The sequence below is a fragment of the Equus przewalskii genome, chromosome 13 (genome assembly GCF_037783145.1).
Source record: "Equus przewalskii isolate Varuska chromosome 13, EquPr2, whole genome shotgun sequence".
Taxonomy (NCBI): Eukaryota; Metazoa; Chordata; class Mammalia; order Perissodactyla; family Equidae; genus Equus; species Equus przewalskii.
In genome coordinates, this window is record NC_091843.1 from 18,904,471 (window position 1) to 18,923,513 (window position 19,043).

Here is a 19,043-nt window from a genome sequence, read left to right on the forward strand (position 1 = left end):
TGATAGTAGGGAAGGCTGTGCATGTGTTGGGGCAGGGGAGGTATGGGAACTCTCTGTACTCTCTGCACAATTTTGCTGTGAACCTAAAACTGCTCTAAAAAATAAAAAGTCTAATAAAACAACAACATTATCTTCCATGATTCTGGAAGAAATTATGTCTCCTGTTGAACATCCCAGTTCTTATACGAATTTGGCACTTACCATTCAATGTCTTCCATCTTACCAGAAAGGCCAGTCAGGACAAACAGAAGTGTCCGCGTGTAGCTGTGGTCATGTGAGGAGGTGCTTAGGCCGTGGACTGGAATAGCCAGGAGGAGTAAGACCCTGTTTGTGGCAGGTTGTGACCCATTTCTTGTCCAGCAATTTGCAGCCAGACTGCTACAGTCTGTCATCTCAAGGGCAAATCAGGAAGTAAGGCTTTCTAACCTCTGTGTTTGTTCTGCAGGGGCTGTGATCATCATGGCTCATGGAGACCAGAAAGGAAGCCGGGGGACATCAGACAAAAGAGCAGTACGTATCACAGAAGCATGTGGAGGAGAGAAGTCCAAACAGACCATGGGCGAGGAGTCAAGAAATATACCAAATTCGGAAGGTAGGAGATCAGACGCCAGGCGAATAGACTGGGTAATGGATAGGAGGCAGGAGCACCTGACCAGTGAGAAAGCCTCTTATCCACTTTCTTCTACAGGGGGAGCCAGTGTGAAATGAGACAACCACCCTAGGGTCCGGCAGTGGCTGCAACAGTGAAGAACAAGTGGGGTAACCTCCCGTAGTGGGAGAGAAGTGCTCAGAGTCAAGGATGCTACTGGCTCATCCTTGGAACATGTGACAAAGAGCTAAGCAGTTTTCACAATGTCCTCCAGAAGGACATTGTGACCGAGGATCTCCCATCCCTGGAAAGGAGAAGAAAATGGTTATAAGACAGTCAAGGAAGTGTCTCCATTGGACCACAATGCTGTCTTGTGCTTGTTACCCCAAAGAATTTCTTTCCTCTTAGTCCCAGTTCTATTTAAATTATTAGCCATCAAAACCTTTCCCTTTGATACAGCTTGTGAATATTTTAAGAGAACATCTGTTGACAATTAAAACGAGTAAAGACAAAGGATCAGCCTCGTTTGTGGATAGCTGTGAAAAAGTAATTGACGGTCACGCTTACACTTCACGAAGGAAGCAGAAACTGGGGGACTAGTGTTTAGATAGTAGAAACACACAAATAATAATAGTAGTCATCATCATCATCGTCATCATCATCATCATCAAAAGATGTTAGTAATTGGTAAACCACGATGCTACAGTCAAAGATTTGTTGCTGGGCAGGTCTGGCCTGGAGCAACTCTTCTGGACTTTCCCATGGTTTTCCAGCTTTCTTTCCTCTGTGTTGTAAACCACCTTCAGTACAGGGGCTGTGTTTAAACAGTGTAATTTAAACTACAGAGTGAAAAATGCGAATGTCAGTGTGATGCCTGTTTTAGGGGAGGTGTTCTCTAAATCTTGTTTTAACGGTAGAACAAAAGTTCACATGTGCCGCTGTTGGACTTTAAGTTTAGGGGGTTGGGGTCGGGGTGGTGTCTGGGTGAGTGCAGCCTTGGGGTTTGTTAGGGACTTTCCCATAATCCTTGAAATCATACTTTACTTTAACAAGTGAAAACATTTTGCAGGCTGTGAAGGAACATTAGATGCCAAAACAAGTTATTTCTCTTATTACAGGTGACGAAGAGCAGATGCCAACACCAGGGGAAGACTGGAGGGAGCTGGAGGAGTAAAGGCTTAAAGGTGAATTATTAACAACTTCCAAGTATATGAAGTGTAAGGGTGCAGACGGGGAGAAACAGCTGTTCTCTGTAGCCACCAAAGCCAGAAGAAGAAGCACTAACGACAGCAGGGGGAGAAAGTGAAAAAATATATAGAACAGTTTTAACTACAGGAAGGGGTAGGAAAAAGCATTCATTCGTGTAGTCATTCAGCAAACATTTATTGAGCACCTCCCATTCAGCAGGCACTGTGCTAGGTGTTGGGAGGGTCAAGATAAAAGCCACAGCCTCTGCCTCCTAGTGGTTCCCGGAATCCTGAGCCCACTGGATGGTGAGCTCTCCAGGGTAGGAGCACACCAGCCCGGTAACTAGATCCCCAGATAGGTGCCTTCCTTCTAGAAGATGCCTCGTAGATATTCGTTGCATAGACAGTTGAACTAAGATTGAACCAGCAGGAAAGACAAAGAAGTCATCAGGTATCGCAGAGCCTTTTCTCTCGCCCGGGGCTGATGTATTTCTGCCCGGAGCCAGGAGGGTGGCTGACGCAGATCTCGGCCCAACCGAAGATGCCACTTATCTTTAGGCCTGATTCCCTGGAGTGCTGGTTTTGGAGAAAGTTGCCCGGGCTTTAGAGAAGGCCAAGTTTAACAAGTCAGACCTGAAACTTCACCAACCCTCCAAGTCAAGTTCACAGGCCCAAGCATTTATATTTAATTGTATGTTGTCACCAGTCATCTGCTGCTCCAAGAACACAGAACACTGCTTCCAAAGCGGATACCTTTTTTGGAGCTGCACTTGCCAAATCTTGACGACTGGAGTCAAAACAGCGCCTGGCAGTGTGACTGACAGCTACACAGCCGCGAGTGGCTCGAGTCACCCAACTCAGAAAGAACTGGAAGACTTCCACCTCCCTGGCTACCTCTGTAGATGGCGATGGCCAAGGCATGTTCACCACCAGGCGCCTCACAGACCATTTGCGTCTGGCTGGGCGTCCACTAGGTAGAGGTGGCATCTTTGTGTGAATACCAGCCTTCTCCTTTCTGCGCATCCAAAGCTGTCCCTGATTCCCTGACGCCCACCAGATGACGCCCACACCAAGACCCTTCTGCCTGCAGGAGCTCCTCCCCGTTGCTTTGCCTTGCTTTTCCCTTCACAACTCAATAAACCCTTCTCATCTGATATTTATCAAATGAAATCACAAAGGGACCACCTAATTAACAGGCTGCCATTGTGTGGGGGATGCTTGGGAAGCTTAAAGCCATTGAAGAAACCTCACACTGTTCCAGACGACGAAAACCGTGGGATGCACCATCTGGGAGGGAACTTCCACTGAAACAGATGCCAGTGTTTCCAAGATTAAGAACCTAATATTATCACATCATAGTATGCTGTGCCGTTTGGTTAGGAGAGGCAGCCTTCTGAGCGAGTGTTCTCAGGTCTCGCCTGCTTGGAGGCAGCCAAATCATTCAACACCAAAATATTTGCTCTGGCGAGGGGCCTTGGTTGATACTGCTCTTGTGTCTGCTCCCCCATGGAGCCTCTGCGGGGCTGGACACATTAAAAGAGCTCAATTAAAACTTGCCAAGGAATTTGTTGGCTGTGAATTTGTTGGTGAGGGTATGGTCACTAGGTGCTATGGGGTGACTGCAGGTGAATCCACAGTTCCAAGGGTTTGTTTCAAGACTAACTGACTTTGGACGCGTGGACCCAGACTCTGTTTCACAAGAAAATGCCAGATTTGGCTTTCTACCATCCTTAACCCCTGTTTCCCACTATTTCATCCTTGAATTTATTTTTATGGAGCACCTACTGTGTGCCAGCCATTGTGCTGGGCTCCACAAGGATGAAAAAATAAATAAGATGTAGATACAGCCTGCAACAACTGAAAAAGCTTACATGATCCCATCAACATAGAACAGCTGCTGTTTCCCCTATTTATACAAGAAACACCTATTCATTATGGAAAATTAAGAAAACACAGGCAAGCAAAAATTACTCATAACCCTCAGAGATAAGCCTCTGAGAGCAAGCTCTTTGCATATTTCCTTCCAGTCTGTTTTTCTGCGGTAGAGTATATGTGGGCAGCTCCTGCACCACTTCTCTCTTGGGCCATTTCTTAGTCTCATCTCCATATTGCTGATGACTTCTTGCTCTTCTGGGGAAAGCCTCTTCACCTCCTTTCTGGCTGTCCAAATCCTACTTTCCACTAATTTCCAGCCCTACCTTCCAGGAGGTTAATCATCCTCATTAGAAGGATCATGGGATTACAGACACTGTTGTCCGGATCTTGGTTTCTTCTACTGAACAAGCTGCGGACATGGGCAAATCATTTAACTTCTCTGAGCCTCAGGTTTCTCTCCATGACAGTGGAGGTTAGAACCTTACAGAGTTGTTGTCAAAATTAAGTGAGGTGAAATGAATATAGAGCGAGGTCAATAAATGGTGAGTCTTGTTTCCTCTCTGGTTCTTTGCATACCCATAGCACTCGGAGTATGTTGCCCACAATTTTCCTCCGGTTATATACACTTAACAACTTCCATTGTTCCGAGGATGCAATGCCCAGTTATTAAGATGGTTTACAAGACCCTGCTAACCAGCCTCATTTTGTCCCAAGCTCCCTCTCATTCTCTACCCCAGTCCCTCCGACTTTCTTTCCCTCAGAGGGGTTTGCACATACTGGTCCCGCTGCCTAGAACATTCTTCCCTCCCATTTCTGCCTTGTTACCCACTTCTCGTCCTTCAGATCCTGGCTCAATTGTCACATCATTAAGGATTCTTGTCTGGGTTCTCCAGAATAAAGCAACCCTTTCCTGCCTTCTCATAGCACCACGTGCTTGTGCCTGGGTCTTTTTTTTCCCCCATTAATATTTTCCCTTCCAGAATTAGTCTCCATGAGGGTGAACACCATGTCTGTTTTTGTTCTCTAATGGATTTCTAGTGCCTCTCATAGAACCTGCCACAAAGTAGGTGCTCAATACATATTGTTGAAGAATTAAGGGATCTGTTTTCCAGTTGTCAGCAGCAATGAATGGTAGCCTCTTAAGGATCAGGGCTGTGTCTTCTGTTCCCCTGCTGCTCACGGTGGGCCACTTCATCCACATTCCAGGCCCTAGAAGAATGAAGAGGCGTTAGCCCCGGTCACGTGAACATCTCCATTTCAAGAGGGTCTGTGAAGACCCTGGTTGAGGTTCTACACCATCCATGCCACCGCCAGACTGTTCCTCCTTCTCTCTCCCCTTTCCCTTCAACAGAACATGGCCCAGCCTGACCACCTCCTCCACCATGAAGCCTTCCCTGGCGTCCCATTCCCACCAGCATGGCAATCGTTCCGCCTTCTTTGGTACAAACAGAACTGATTTTACTCTGCTTCTTGCGCATACAGCTAGCTGTGTGCTGACTTCTTAGCTCACTTGCCCTCTGGCTAAGGCCCAAGTCCTTAGCAAGTGTCCCTTCCTGACCTAGCTCCCACCTCCAGTTTCTCACCACTCTTCCTCCTTTGCTCTCATTGTTGCAGGAGTACCGAATGCTTTCCATTCTTCAAACCCACGTGAGCTCTCACACTTCTGGACCTAGGCACATGCTGTTCTCTCTGACTGAAGCTCTCTTCTCACCTTCTCTCCAAAAGCCTGACTTCTAATTTTCCCCTGGGGCCGTGGCGTCAAGGTTGCTTCCATCAGAACCCTTCCTTGACTGCCTCTCTGTGTTGTGTCCTTCTAGTGCCGTAAGGTAGCACTTCTCACCCGTTTCCCGGTCTTGGAGCCAGTCAGGGTTACCTTGCTAACCTGGCACATAGCAGGTGCTTAGCAAGTACTTGGTGGATGAATAAGTGAATGTGTAGAGGCTGCCTTAGTCACCTTTGTAACTCTCATACTGTCCCCTCTGCCACCCTGCTCTGCACAGAGTAGGGCTCAGCAACGTTTGTGGGGAGGAAAGGGGTGGAACTGAGTCGCCCGAGGTAAACACTTCTGGAGACAGCCGGGAAAGAGCACCAATCCGTGGTGCGCTCTGGCAGCGTGGACCGCTCTCATGCGTCTCCATGTCACCAGCACGCATTCAGTTTTATTGAATATATTGAGAGACTTGGTTGTACCAGCTGTGTCACCTCTGGCAAGTCCCTCTCCCTCTCTGGCCTTAGTATCCCGATCTGCAAAGGGGGATAATCATGTTACCTTCCTTAAGGGCTGTTTTGAGGTTTAAGTGAATTAGGATCCATAGAGCGCTTAAGCTGGATAGGCGAGCAGAGTACGAGCCACCTGCCGCCCGGAGCTTTTCATCCCTGTAAGGGCTGAATCTGAGCTCGGAGCGGTGGAACCTAGGCCTGGTGGCCGAGGCGCCGGAGTCACCGCGGTCTCTGGGGCCTCCCAGGCTCCCGCTCGACCCCGAGCCACGGTCCTCGCCGTTTTGCTTTCGAGACACACCTGGCCGCAGCCCCGCACCCCGGGCGCCGCCGCAGCACCGCCTCTGCGCCGCCCGCGCCGGTGGAAGTTTCCGCGGCCGGCGGTGAGTCACCGCCCTTTTTTTAGCAGCCGCGCTGGCTGTGCATCATCCCTCAGCGCGGCTCCCGAGAGCCCGGCAGCCGCCGCCGACGTCAATGCAGACGAGCGGGGCGCGGGGCCGCGTGCGGGGGAGGCGACCCCGGCCGGCTCCCCTCCCCGCTGCCCGGCTGATGACAGCGCCACCGCCCGCCCACGGGTTCTCGGAGCTTCGGGGCGCTAGGGAGTTCGCCAAGGACGCTCACTTCTCGGGGGCGCCCTGGCAGGGTCAGTCTGCGTGACTTTGGAGCCTTGGAACCAAGGAAGGGTGGGCTGTGATGATGGACGAGGGGTAAAACCAGGAAGCAGCCATCTGTGCTTCTGTCGATCTATTATCAGCCATCCAGTCACCTGTCCCATCACCAGCCTTCCCATCCATCCAGGCATTCCCTACTAAGTCACTGAAAGTCTCTCTCCCTCCCACCCACCCATCCATTTATCCACCCATCCGCTCATCTACCCACACATCCATCCATTCCGCCATCCATGCATGCATGCATCCATCCACCCACCCACAGATCCATTCACCCATCTTTCCATCCATCCATTCACCCACCCATCCATCCATTCCATCATTCATCCACCTTTCTGCTCCTCCACTCAACATCTACCTTCCCATCCAGGCATTTGACATACTAAGTCACTTAAGGTCCTGCCTCCCCACATCCATCCATCAGTAATGCACTCATTTACCTCTCACCCATCTATTTGTCTCCGTCCATCCTTCCATCCACCTATCCAGCTACCTACTCATTCATTCCAATTAGCATCCACTATGCTGGATGCTGAGAATACAAAGATGATTAGGCCAGCATCTCCACTCTTGCAGAACTCAGAATCAGCAGGGTTTAATATGTCCCAGGAGAAAAGCCCTTGCCCTTATGACTCTCGGAATTAAAGAAATATGTGTAGTAGAATCCTATTACAATCGGATAATAATAATAATAGTAGGGGTAGTAGCTAATATTTATTAAGCATGATTTGCCAAGCAGTGTTCTAAGCTTTTCACCTGCAATGTCTCACTGGATCCTCACACCACTCCCCAAGATAGGCACTATTATTATAACCAATTTTCAGAGGAAAGAAACAGACTCACGGAAGTTAAGAAGCTCCTGTGGCTACACAACTGTTAAATGATCAACAGGATTAGAAACCAGACTCTGGCTCCAAAACCAGTGTCACTAGTGGTTTTACTGGCACTTGGGACCTGGGAGGGGTAACACAGTAAAAGGAGTTCAGTTGGATCAGCTATTCCATCTCTCTCAGCCTCAGTTTTCTTTCCTGTAAAAGTAGGGACATTTTACAGAGATAATGTGCATATTCAGCCTAGCATCCATTTGCAAGGACTAATGAGTCTAATGGGTATCTAATGGATAAACTTGTTACCAGCCAAGATTAGAGAATAAGAGTGAGGTCCAGAGGAAATGAGACGTATCCATTATTATCATCCATGCTCGTTATAGAACAATTAAAAATAGTAAAAAAAGTAATCTCTTATGATTCTATTGTCTAGAAATAACAGCTGCTAACATTTAGTTTATGTTCCTTAAAATGTTTACTATTTATATGGATACATGTGTATTTGTCTTTTCTTTGAAAAAATTGGATATTAGACACATTTTAAAAAATGTAGTATGCTATGACATCTTTCTTTGGGTTTACCACACTTTTAAGAAATCTGAAAAGAGAAAATAACCCACCGTCTTGGTTGCTGTTCCTCTTTTGCTTATTTTCCTCCTTCCCTCCTGTTTCTGCTTCTTCCCTTCCTCCTCCTCCATATGGGTCAGAGCTCCTAGTTGCGGACCACACAATCCACTCTAGTTAGTTTAAATAGAAAAGTGTTTATTAAGAAATAGACCGACAGTGTTTATTACTATTTTTGTTGTTATTGTTAGAGGATTATTACTAAATAGTTCATATAATTGTTGGGTGAGCTGGATAGACAGAATTTAGGGCAAGCTTCCAGGAAGACAGCTCTGCAAATGACAGGACACTACTGGGCCTCCAACAGAGCTGTGAAATCAGGAAACTGCCACCATGGCCACTGACTCTAGAACCATGTTCTCTCTGCTACCATCCACTGGTGAAATGCATGTCCCTCGCTCTGCCCTGTCTCCTGGATTCAGCTCCAAATCAAAGTCTTGTGCACATACATCTAGTTGGCGGAACTTAAATCACATCTGAACCCCAGCTGAATGGGAGTCTGGAAAACATAGATTTTAGCTTTCCAGCTTCTGCACACTGGAGTCGGGTGGAAGAGGGCATCAAGTGAGCCAGTCCCTAGGACCAGCTACAGGTTATTTTACTAGAAGGGTTTGTAGGGTTCATCTTGTTGAGCAGCCTCATTTTACTGATAGAGAAACTGAGACTTACAGTTGGGGTTTCCCAAGTCTACCCCAAAAGTTTATGTTGAAAGATAACTAGAACCCGGGGTTGAAGCAGGACCACATGGTGGGAACTTGAAGACACTGGGCATTCATCAACTCCCTGTGCCCAGATTTAGGACTTCAAGTGACTGGATCTAGTCTGGCTGGCATGAACTTCAGTAGCCTATAAACTTGTGTGAATGGAAGAAATACTGCTGCCTTGACTTTCTATAAATCAACTTAATTCTGAGCCTGAAGCCCCAGGACTGACAGGAAATTCCATCTCAGGCATTATTGGGGTCCTCACCCCTCCCAGGGTTATCAGAATCCCAAGGGGGCTCATGTGGTAAATGATTGTCATAATTGCTGCTGACATCCTCTTTTCCCAGCCTCCTTGTTTCCCTGCCAGCCTAGTGGCATGGGAGGTCCTTCCATACAACAGTCCCACAAGGTTGGTACTACTCTTCCCATTTTAAAGATGACAAAACTGAGGTTTGGAAAGGTGAGTTAATACCTCCAGGGTAAAACCACTAATGAGCAGCTGAGTTGAGAGTAACTCTCAGCTGTGGGAACAGTTGATTCTCATGAAGCTCTACGCTATTAAACACATTTGTTTGGCAGACTCACTCCCAACTCCATGTCTTTGTGTGTGCCATTCCCTGTTGTTGTGCAAACTATTCCTTGTACCTAGATTCATCACCTGATCTCTTTCTTTTGGGGATTGAGGGAGTGGGAGGAGAGCTTAGTTGTTCTGAATGATAAACAAAAGCACTTGTAAGTTGCAACTGCCAATCCAACCATAGTGAGATGAAAAAAATAAAATCATAATCGTTTTGCTAGAATTTATTTATTTATCAGATGTTTATTGAGGGTCTTCTGTGTGCCAGCTCCTATGCCAAGCACAAGGTTGAGGGTGAATTAGACACAGACCCTGATCTCAGGGACCTTGTGTGCTAGTAGGAAAGACAGACGGTAACCAAACAGCTTCAATATAGTGGGACGCCTGCTGAGCTGTGACAGGGGTGGATCAAACTTGACACGAGAACACAGAGGAAGGGCACCTAACTTGGTCTGGAGGTCAGGTGTATCCATTACCAAAATAATTCTGCAGAACAAATAACCCCAAAACTCAGTGGCTTAAGCACTCATTTAGCTCATGAGTCTTTGGGTTAGCTGGTTGGTTCTTCTGGTCTCAGTTGGGTTCACTCAAATATCTGTGGTCAGCTGCAGGGCAGTTAGTTGGCTCTGCTGGTCTTGGCTGGGCTGTGTCACATATATGGGTGTGGACGGGCTCTGGCTCTTGCTTGGTCAATGACAACCTTGGCTCATTGGGTCTGCTCTGCTCCTCATACCTCATTCCGCAGCAGGCTAGTCTGGGCAGGTCCTTATAGTGAAGGCAGAGCAGAAAAAGAAAATATGAGTGATTTTTAAAACCTCTCTTTGTGTGGCAACTATTGAAACTTCGTTGGCCAAAGTAAGCCACGTGGCCAAACTCAGAATCAAAAGGTGGGGGAATAGATTCTATCCCTTAACTGGAAGAGCTGTTAAGCCACCTTACAAAGAGTGAGGATACAGGGGTGAGGAATTCAGGCCAGTTTTGTCATCTATCACATCAAGGAAGAAGGACTTTTTAGAGGAGGTGATAACTGAGCTAGTTTTTAGGGATGAATTTTCAGGTGAAAGGGTGAAAGGGTGGGAAAGGAATGCAGGGTATATGTACCAGCATGTACAAATATCCAAAGTCCTTATCTGGGAACTGCTAGTGGTTCCACGAGGCTAAAGGCTAAGAGGACAAGGGGAGGGTAGCAGGAGATAAGGCTGGAAAGGTGAGCAGAGAGCCAGATCACGAGGGGCCTTGTAGTTACATGAAGGAACCTGGATCTTATCCTGGTGGTGGTGGTGGTGGTGGTAGTGGGGGAACTTTCTGAGTTTTAAGGCGAATAATATTTGTGTTTTCAAAATAACACTCCATGGACAGCAATTGGAAGCAAGAATAGCAGTGAAGAACTTGTGGTAGTAATCCAGGTTAGAAGTGATGCCTCAAAGCAAGGTACCAGTAGTAGGGGTGGGGAGAAGTGAATTTAGCTGAGAGATAGTAAGAATCAATAGGACTAGCTCATTAATTGGATGTAGGGATGAGAGAAAAGAAGGAGGCAAGGATGATGCCATGTTTCCGGCTGGCCCAGTGAGGTGGATGATGGTTCATCACCAAGACAGAGGCATCTTGGTGAGAAAGAGGTCTGGACACGTTGAGTTTGAGGGGTGTGGTAGGCAGAATAATGGCCGCCCAATGATGGCCACATCCTATTTCCAGAACCTGTGACTATGTTACCTTACACGACAAATGAGACTTTGCAGATCTATGTTAAGGATTTTGAGATGGGGAGACTACCCTGGATTATCTGGGTGGACCCAAAAAAATTACAAGGGTCTTTATAAGAGGGAGGCAGGAGGGTCAGAATCAAAGGAGGTAATGTGACCGCAGAAGCAGAAGTTGCAGTGTTGCAGGGCTGTGAGCAAAGGAATGCAGGCAGCTCTAGAAGCTGAGAAGGGCAAGAGGATGGATTCTTCCCTGAAGCCTTCAAAAGGGACACAGCCTTGCTGACACCTTGTTTTGAGCCCATTGAGACTGATTTTGGGCTTCTGACTTCTAGGACTGTAAGATAATAAACTTGTGCTGTTTTAAGCTATTATGTTTGTGGAAATTTATCATAGCAGCAATAGGAAACTAATGCAAGAGGCTTGTAGGATATCCAGGTAGGAAGGTACAGGGGCTGAGGAGAACATATCTAAGATGCAGATGTGGACATGATGGAGAGTCATCGGAAATGGACTGGACAATGACATGGGATATCCCAGGAGGATAGTGTAGAGTGAGATGGGAGGGCCGCCTGAAAAGGGGGAAATCTTTGAAGAAAAATGAGAAGGAGGCCCTGGAGAAATAAGAGGAAATGTACTGATGGGAAATTCAAAGGTAGAATTTCAAGAAGGAAATCTTCCCTGTCATCCACCACAGAGCGAGCCAATAAGGTGACTCAAAGTGCCTCCTCGATTTGAACATCAAGAGTCTAGTCTTGGTGAGAGCAGTTTCAGAGGCTGAGCGGGAGTCAGGCCAGCCTGACTGCAGGGAGAAATGGTCAGGGGCAAGGAATTGGAGACACGAGGAGAGACAACTTTCTTGGATCATCGGCCTTGATGGAGAAAGAGATAAGACCGCTGCTGGAAAAGCATGGGGGATCAAGGGAGGACACTTTTTTTTTTAAGATGAGAGAGAGACTTGAATTAGTTTGGTTGCTTCTGGGAAGGAGGAGCCAGCCAGGGGGCTGGAGCGTGGCTGAAGATGAAGGGCAGAGGGAGAGTTTATAGACGAGGTCAGGTGTCTGAGGAGGTATGTGTTGGGGGTGGGTGGGATCTGAAGTGCCAGGGGGGATTAGCTCCAGACTGGAGAAGGATGATCTTTCTATCAAGGAAGGAGCCAAAGACAGGTGTGTGGGCATTAAGGTGCTTAAGTAGGGATGGGTGTGGGGGACAACTTTCCACGCACTGGTTGAAGCATTCAGACATTTTAGGACAATTCCTTTCTGACTTGCTATGGTAAATTGCCACCAAAATTTCAGTAGATCAAGGAAATAGAATTTAGAGGGGAAAAAGAGACTGGGCTAGTGGTCAGTGGATCAGCATACAAACCAGAGTCATAGCTGAAAAAATGTTTTATCTTAAGAATCATAACACCATAAAATATGGAAATTACCATACTGGAACAGACCCATGGTCCACGCAGGCCGGTGATCTGCTGCCAACAGAGGTCCCATGGGATGGGCACCCAGAGACACAGTCATGCTGTACCCGCTCTTGATCTTGGTTAACAGACAGAGAAACCATTTCCCCCTGACGTCAACTATAAAGGTTAGGTATATCCCAGCACCCATTTATGGCTCTGTCATGCATAAATATACGCAAACCCTCTCCAATTGCCTGTACCATCCCCCTTGGGGTTATGTGTTTCATTACTTTCATTTCCACTATGTGACACAGAATTTAAAAAACTCTATTTCTAGCTTACTTTGAGGTTCAAAGTGGCCATTTATCCCAGTAGCCATCAGACGTAATAACGAAAATGAAGTACATTTAGCACATCATAAACCTGACACATCATAAATGATTCATAAAGGCTAATGGGGATGATGGAGATGATGACGATAAAGGTAGGGATGATGTTTCAGTCCTCAGTAACCCCGCCTGCTATGCCTTATCTTTCCCATTTCACGGAACAGCAAACTAAGGAAGGCTCAGTGAGTTTACTCAACTTGGTAAAGGAGATCAGAGAGGGAAAAAATTGGAGGTCAGAGAGCAGTTCATTGAAAAGTTGAAGCTTGGGGTGTGGGCTAGAAGCTTAAGAAAGAACAGCCTGGCAACACCCTCCCATAACCTGCCCCAGGCCTGGGGCTGTGTTTGCTGATCAGTTTCCTTTGACAGAGGTGAGAGTCTTGAACTCAATTCAGCCGAACTCTGGGGCCAAACAGCCTGACACGGATCCTTTAGGTTCGGGGCGCAAAAGGATCCAATTTATTTATTCTATCCTTGTGATGGAAATAGCCCGAAAAATGTCCTTGTGCTTACTAAGCTATTTCCCAGCCAAAGCCAGCCAGAGAATGTTAATTATCTTGTTCTTTTTTCCCCTCCACAATGAATTATTGACTTCCAGCGCGCGCTATCTTTAATTGCGAGGTATTCCAGGATGAGCAGGTTATCAAAAATGTGCAGAGGGGGAGAGCCTTGGTTCAGCCCTCGGAGGCTGAGGCGGGAAAGTTTATCCTTATTTATTTACATGGTAATGGGATGAGATTTGGCCAGCTTGCTAATGGCTTCTTAAAGAGAAACAGGCTTCCTGTGGCCTAGATAGAATGATTGGTTGCCCTGCCGCCGCATAAAACACCAAATCAAGAAGGCAGTGGCTCCTTTTTTCTAGATTGTTCTTCTGTTTGGGGGACCATCACATTATTTGCACGGGGGGAGGGATTTGTTGTTTATCGTGGGGGGCAGGGTGGCAGGGTGGACACAGCTGCTGTCTGGTTTAAAGAGATCAGTCCCCGACTCCAAGCTATTTGACCTGAGATGCTGCGTTTAATTGCCCCTAAGTCTTAATTTTTCTATCAATCACATGGGGATGGTTATGCTTTGCCCTCAACCAACTTAGCAAGTGCGTTGTAAAGACAAGATAAAAAATTGGTTTTGAGAGGGCCTAATGATCTTGAGTATTTAATATCTCTTAGGAGCCCACGTGATTTTCCAGAAAGGAAGAGACAGGTCCTAATCACATTTAAAAATAAACCTTAGCATTTTCTAAGTGCTTGGCCAATTACTCCAAGAACGTGCATTCCAGAGCCTGCTTGGGGGTGAGTCACGTGATGAATCTAGTCTCTTGTGGAGCAGCCAGAGATGGGCTGCAGTGTCTTGTTCCAGAATCGAGGAGGAAGCAGCCAGGTCCACAGATAACCCCAAATCTCTCCAGCTGCAGCTGTTGCTTTCTCTCCCCCACAGATGCTCAGAAAACTCTCTGGGTTCTTCCTCCTTCGTCTTCTTTACCCTTTGGTCTTTTCATTTGTTCAGGTAATGGTTGTTGGGTACCTCCTATGTGCCAAGCACTGGGCTGTGGGCTGTGTACAGACACAGTGTGAGGAACGAGTTAAAGGAACACGGAGATCAATATGCAGTTATGGAGGGAGGTAGGACTAGGGGCCTTGAGGGAGAAGGTACGGGGATGGAGCCAGTTTTCACTGGAGGCTCAGGAAAGGCCTCTCTGAGATTGTTACGTTTGAACCCCGGGCCCAAAAGATGCACCTGTCAGATCAAGAGTAGGGGAAGAGCATTCCAGTCAGAGGGAATAGGGGGTGTGCTGGAGGACTGAAAGCAATGGGGTGGCGGGTGGTGTGTGTGAATGTGGTATGTGTGAGGGTGCACACACGTGTGCATGAATGGGTTGTGCTGACAGGGGGAAGAGTGGGATCAAGTGAAGCAGAAAGGGCCAGGTAGGCCTGGGTTTGAACCCTGGTTTTGCTACCTGTTATCCATATCATCCTGGGCAAGTCACAGCACCTCTCTGAGCTTCAGGCCTCTCCTTTGTAAAGGAGAATGGACAACTGCTAGCTCCCGAGTCTACCTGAGGTTCAAGGGTCACCACAGTAGCCTACAAGGCCCTCTTAATCTGGCACAGGTTACCCCTAGGACCTTCTCTCTGATTAGTCTCTCATTCCCTCCCTTGGATCCAGCCAACTGGCCTCTTTGCTGTTGCTCATACACACTAGGCATGTTCTACCTCAGGACCTTTGCACTCACTGTTCTCTCTGTTGGCAATGCTCTGTACCTGCAAGTCTTGCTCTCTCACTTGCTCAGGTCTTCACTCAAATATTGTATTCTCAGCAAGGCCTTCCTGGCCGCTTTATTTAAGATCATCACCTCTGTTCTATTCCAAACTTCCATCCTTGCTCCCTGCTTTATTTTTCTCCATAGCACTTGGCGCCATCCAACCCACTAAATATTTTTTTGTGCATTATCTGCCCTCCTGCTAGAATGGGGGTTTCATGAGGGGTGGAGTTTATCTATTTTGTTCACTGCAGTGCCCCTTGCATCTAAAGAGAGTACCTGACGTGTTTTAGGTCCTCCATAAATGATGTTGAGTGTTTGTGAAGATCTTTGATAAGGTAAGTAGAACAGTGCTTCACACCTGGAGAACAGTTGCATCACTTTTAGCCAATTTTTCTTCCTAGTCAGAAAACTCTGTCCCATTTGGACCCATAGAAGCTGAGCTCTTCTGTTCCATTTGAATACATCCTAGCTTTGCCAACTCTGCCCATACCAAACGGATCTTTTCCTCAAGGTCTCATGCATGTCCCGTCTCCTTCTCAAATCCTTCCCTGACTTTCTTGCCCAGGCTACAGGGATCTCTCTCTTCTCTCATCACTTCTAGCAACTTCAATCCTTAGCTCTTATATGGGCCTTATTACTGAAGCTTTGTGACATTTCCTGCTCTGTCATTTAACCTTTTGATATAGATATGTCTTCTAACCAAGACTTAGAGTCATGGATTCATAGAATTTTAGAGTGGAGAGGGGTCTTAGTGATCCTGTCCTTCAATTTTACATAGCAAGGCACTTTCCGTAAGCTCCTTGAGGGCTTTATTTTAAAGTTCTTTTTTTTTTTTAAAGATTTTATTTTTTTTCCCTTTTCTCCCCAAAGACCCCTGGTACATAGTTGTATATTCTTCGTTGTGGGTCTTTCTACTTGTGGCATGTGGGACGCTGCCTCAGCGTGGTTTGATGAGCAGTGCCATGTCTGCGCCCAGGATTCGAACCAACGAAACACTGGGCCGCCTGCAGCGGAGCACGCGAACTTAACCACTCGGCCATGGGGCCAGCCCCTATTTTAAATTTCTTTTAATGCTTTTATTAATTTATTCAGCAAATGTTTATTGAATGCTGCTGTGTGCCAAGTCATGGATTAAGCACTGTGCTATGATGGTGAACCTGACACAGTTTGAACTCTCAGTTTCTGACATGTCCTTTACACACAGTAGATGATGAATACATTTGTGATAAAGGGATGAATTAATGAGTGTTCATAGCCAATTTGAAGTTGATTGTGCTAAAGTGACAAAAATAATGAGATCCCCTTTATAAATTACAGGATATCAGTCTTTTTTGGAATAATAAAGACTATTTGATGAAGATTTGGGATGGGTAGCAGTGTGGAGGATGCTTCTGGGTACTTGAGTGAAATGGAGAGGTCCTGAATTAGGATTCCCAAGAAGCCCAGAAGAGGGAATTGAATCAACCTCCCCGTGGGAGACCATCACAGCTTGGAAGAAGGGCGAGGCTGGATGGGCGGTGGTTACTATTGGCCTAAAGGTGAATCAGCTCCCAATGTCATTAAGGTGAAGGATTCTACACTCTGGCATCTAAGAGCTACTTGGGAAGACCCCAAGATCCACCAGGAGGTTCGAACCTTCTCACTGGGAGCCTCTTCTCTGGAGGACAGAATTCTCTTACTGTCATGCAAGTGACTGCTTGTAGGAAACAGCTTTATGCTTGGCAATAGCACACACTGTCACATTCATTTATTTTGCTTCCAGTTTGCTCCCTGAGGGGGATGTTGTACTGCCAAGTGGCTCTGCCTATGTGCCAGGCTCCAGTGGCTTCCAGCACCTGGAGGTCTGATTTCCAGTGATGCCATCACTCAGCCTGAGAACATCTTAATTTAGCACAAAGTGTGACTGTCAAGGGTAAAAGCTGCTAAGGGTAGAGTTGTCAGTGGTGGTCACTGCTAGTTGCAAGCATGGTCGATCTCTGGGTGTTGGTTCCTTAGAACCTGCTACCCATCTGGAGTGCCTCTTATCCTGAGGCCACATCACCATCATCATTCCCATCATCAACATCAATCGCCCTAATACAGATTAAGCCCCATCAGAGAGGCTTGTAATTACCCCTTAACAGGGGAAATTTTCTCAGTGGAGATGCCCTAATCAACAAAATTTCCTTGATCGTGCAGCAACCTCTATAAAGTTTTTCAGCAGGGAAGATGTTTCTATTCTATCAAAATCAAACCAGGAATCACAATTATGAGAAGAATGCCACAAACCTGGCAGGTGCAGAAATGAAACTAGGGAAAACTGCGGGGGGGAAGACTTATCAAAAGAACCCTGGCTGAGAATCAGAAGACCTGGGCTCTATTCCAGGGATTTTTGTTTTAATTTGGGAACGCGCATTGGGAGAGTCAGTAACTCAGCCTCTTTGGGTTAAAGTCAATGCTTCTATCAACTGAGATCAATAATACTTTCCCTATTCTACTTCAGAAAATTGCTGTGGGAATTGAATAAGTTAATGGACGGGTAAGCTTAGGAAGAACAAGTAAAAAGGGGTGGTATGAGATGCTCTATTTGAAGCGTGATGAGTGTTATATATAAGACGTTATATTGAAGTGAGGCTAAGGACTTTAACACTAAAGACTCTTGTTACAAATGACAGAAATGCAATTTACAATGGATTAAGCAAGAAAAGGGACTTTATTGGTTTACATAATTGAAAATCCGAGGTTGGATCTTGTCAGGTACAGGTGAATTCAGGATAAAAAGATGTTACCAGGACCCTGTCTCTGGACTCAGCAATCCTCTCCTCTGCGTGGTGCCTTCATTCCTAGCTTTGCATGATGGCAGGGGAGCTGGAGCAAGTACAACCTCTGAAGTTCAAGCCTGGTGGGAAAGCGTGAATGCCTCTTTCTTCTTGGCCTCACAAGTGAAATTCCTCAATTAACTTTAATTGAACCTGATTAATGTGGTGTAGGTCACATATCTATCCTGAACTAATGACTGTGGTCAAGGAATGGCCTGGCTTGGATCTAGGTGTTGGGACACAAGTTTTATCCCTGTAGTAAGAAGTGGGGAGCCCCATATGTATCACCATAGGAAAATTAAAGGAAATATAGTGATGTTGGGTGGTCAAAGCCCTTTAAATATCCACCAGGAAGACTATCCCATGAGGATCTCTTTAGAGAAAAAAATCTAAATCAGTCATTACTATCAGCAAACAGTAATACGCTTCAACTAAAATCTCCTTATTATCTTACTGTTCTTCAGAGATTCCGTGCTTACATCTCGCATATGTGTTGTGTATTTCACATCTTAGATTTTCTAGCAAGGACTCAAACTCACCTTCATTTTCTTCCAATGACATGAGTGATAAAGGCTGTAACAAATCTCTTCATGCTCTCTCCATCACTCTAATTCAAAGTGCTCATTTGGCAATTAATCATGCAGTGATTGTGATGTAGTCTGCATTTTATTTGTATTGTTATTTTAACTCACATAATTAAAAAACACTATTAATGAGTTTATGGCTTGTCTTCCCATCCAGATTGTAATTTCCTTGAAGGCAGAGACTATATTTTATACTTCTTGCCTAATACCGCATGCTCAGAAAGTATTTGTTAGTTTCTTTAAATTAAATATGCTTCACCAGAGCTATAAGCTCTAATAAACAAAAATACCCTGTAAAGGAAATGTAAATACCACTAGGACTTTAGGCAAACAAACTCATTTTCACAGTAAAAGCATAACCGTGGAAGCTTATTTGGTGACTATAGAATGGGACTGTAGCTGTTCAAATACTCTTGATAAGATTGCAAAATTATTGCATAAAGGCTGCTCATTTTTCCAGGTCAATGGCAGTCAAAACTAATAAATCATACCACTCTTTTCTATAAATCTGGATGAGGCTTTAGAATCTGTCTCAATATAGCACTTTAGAAGGACATTGCTAATTGATTAAGGTGTTGGCCCAGGAATGGAACCCGTTTGTCATCCTGCAAGTCCTGTTTTATGCTTTGGGTGGTTGCCCTCTTTG

At 46.0% G+C, this 19,043-nt stretch overlaps 1 long non-coding RNA gene across 1 annotated transcript; it reads left to right on the forward strand.

Moving 5' to 3' along the window:
* Window positions 1-480: 480 nt before the first annotated feature.
* On the forward strand, window positions 481-3,340 carry LOC139075386 (uncharacterized). Its single transcript, XR_011525761.1, has 2 exons — window positions 481-592; window positions 1,708-3,340. It is a non-coding gene; the product is annotated as an uncharacterized lncRNA (long non-coding RNA).
* The last annotated feature ends 15,703 nt before the right edge of the window (window positions 3,341-19,043 follow it).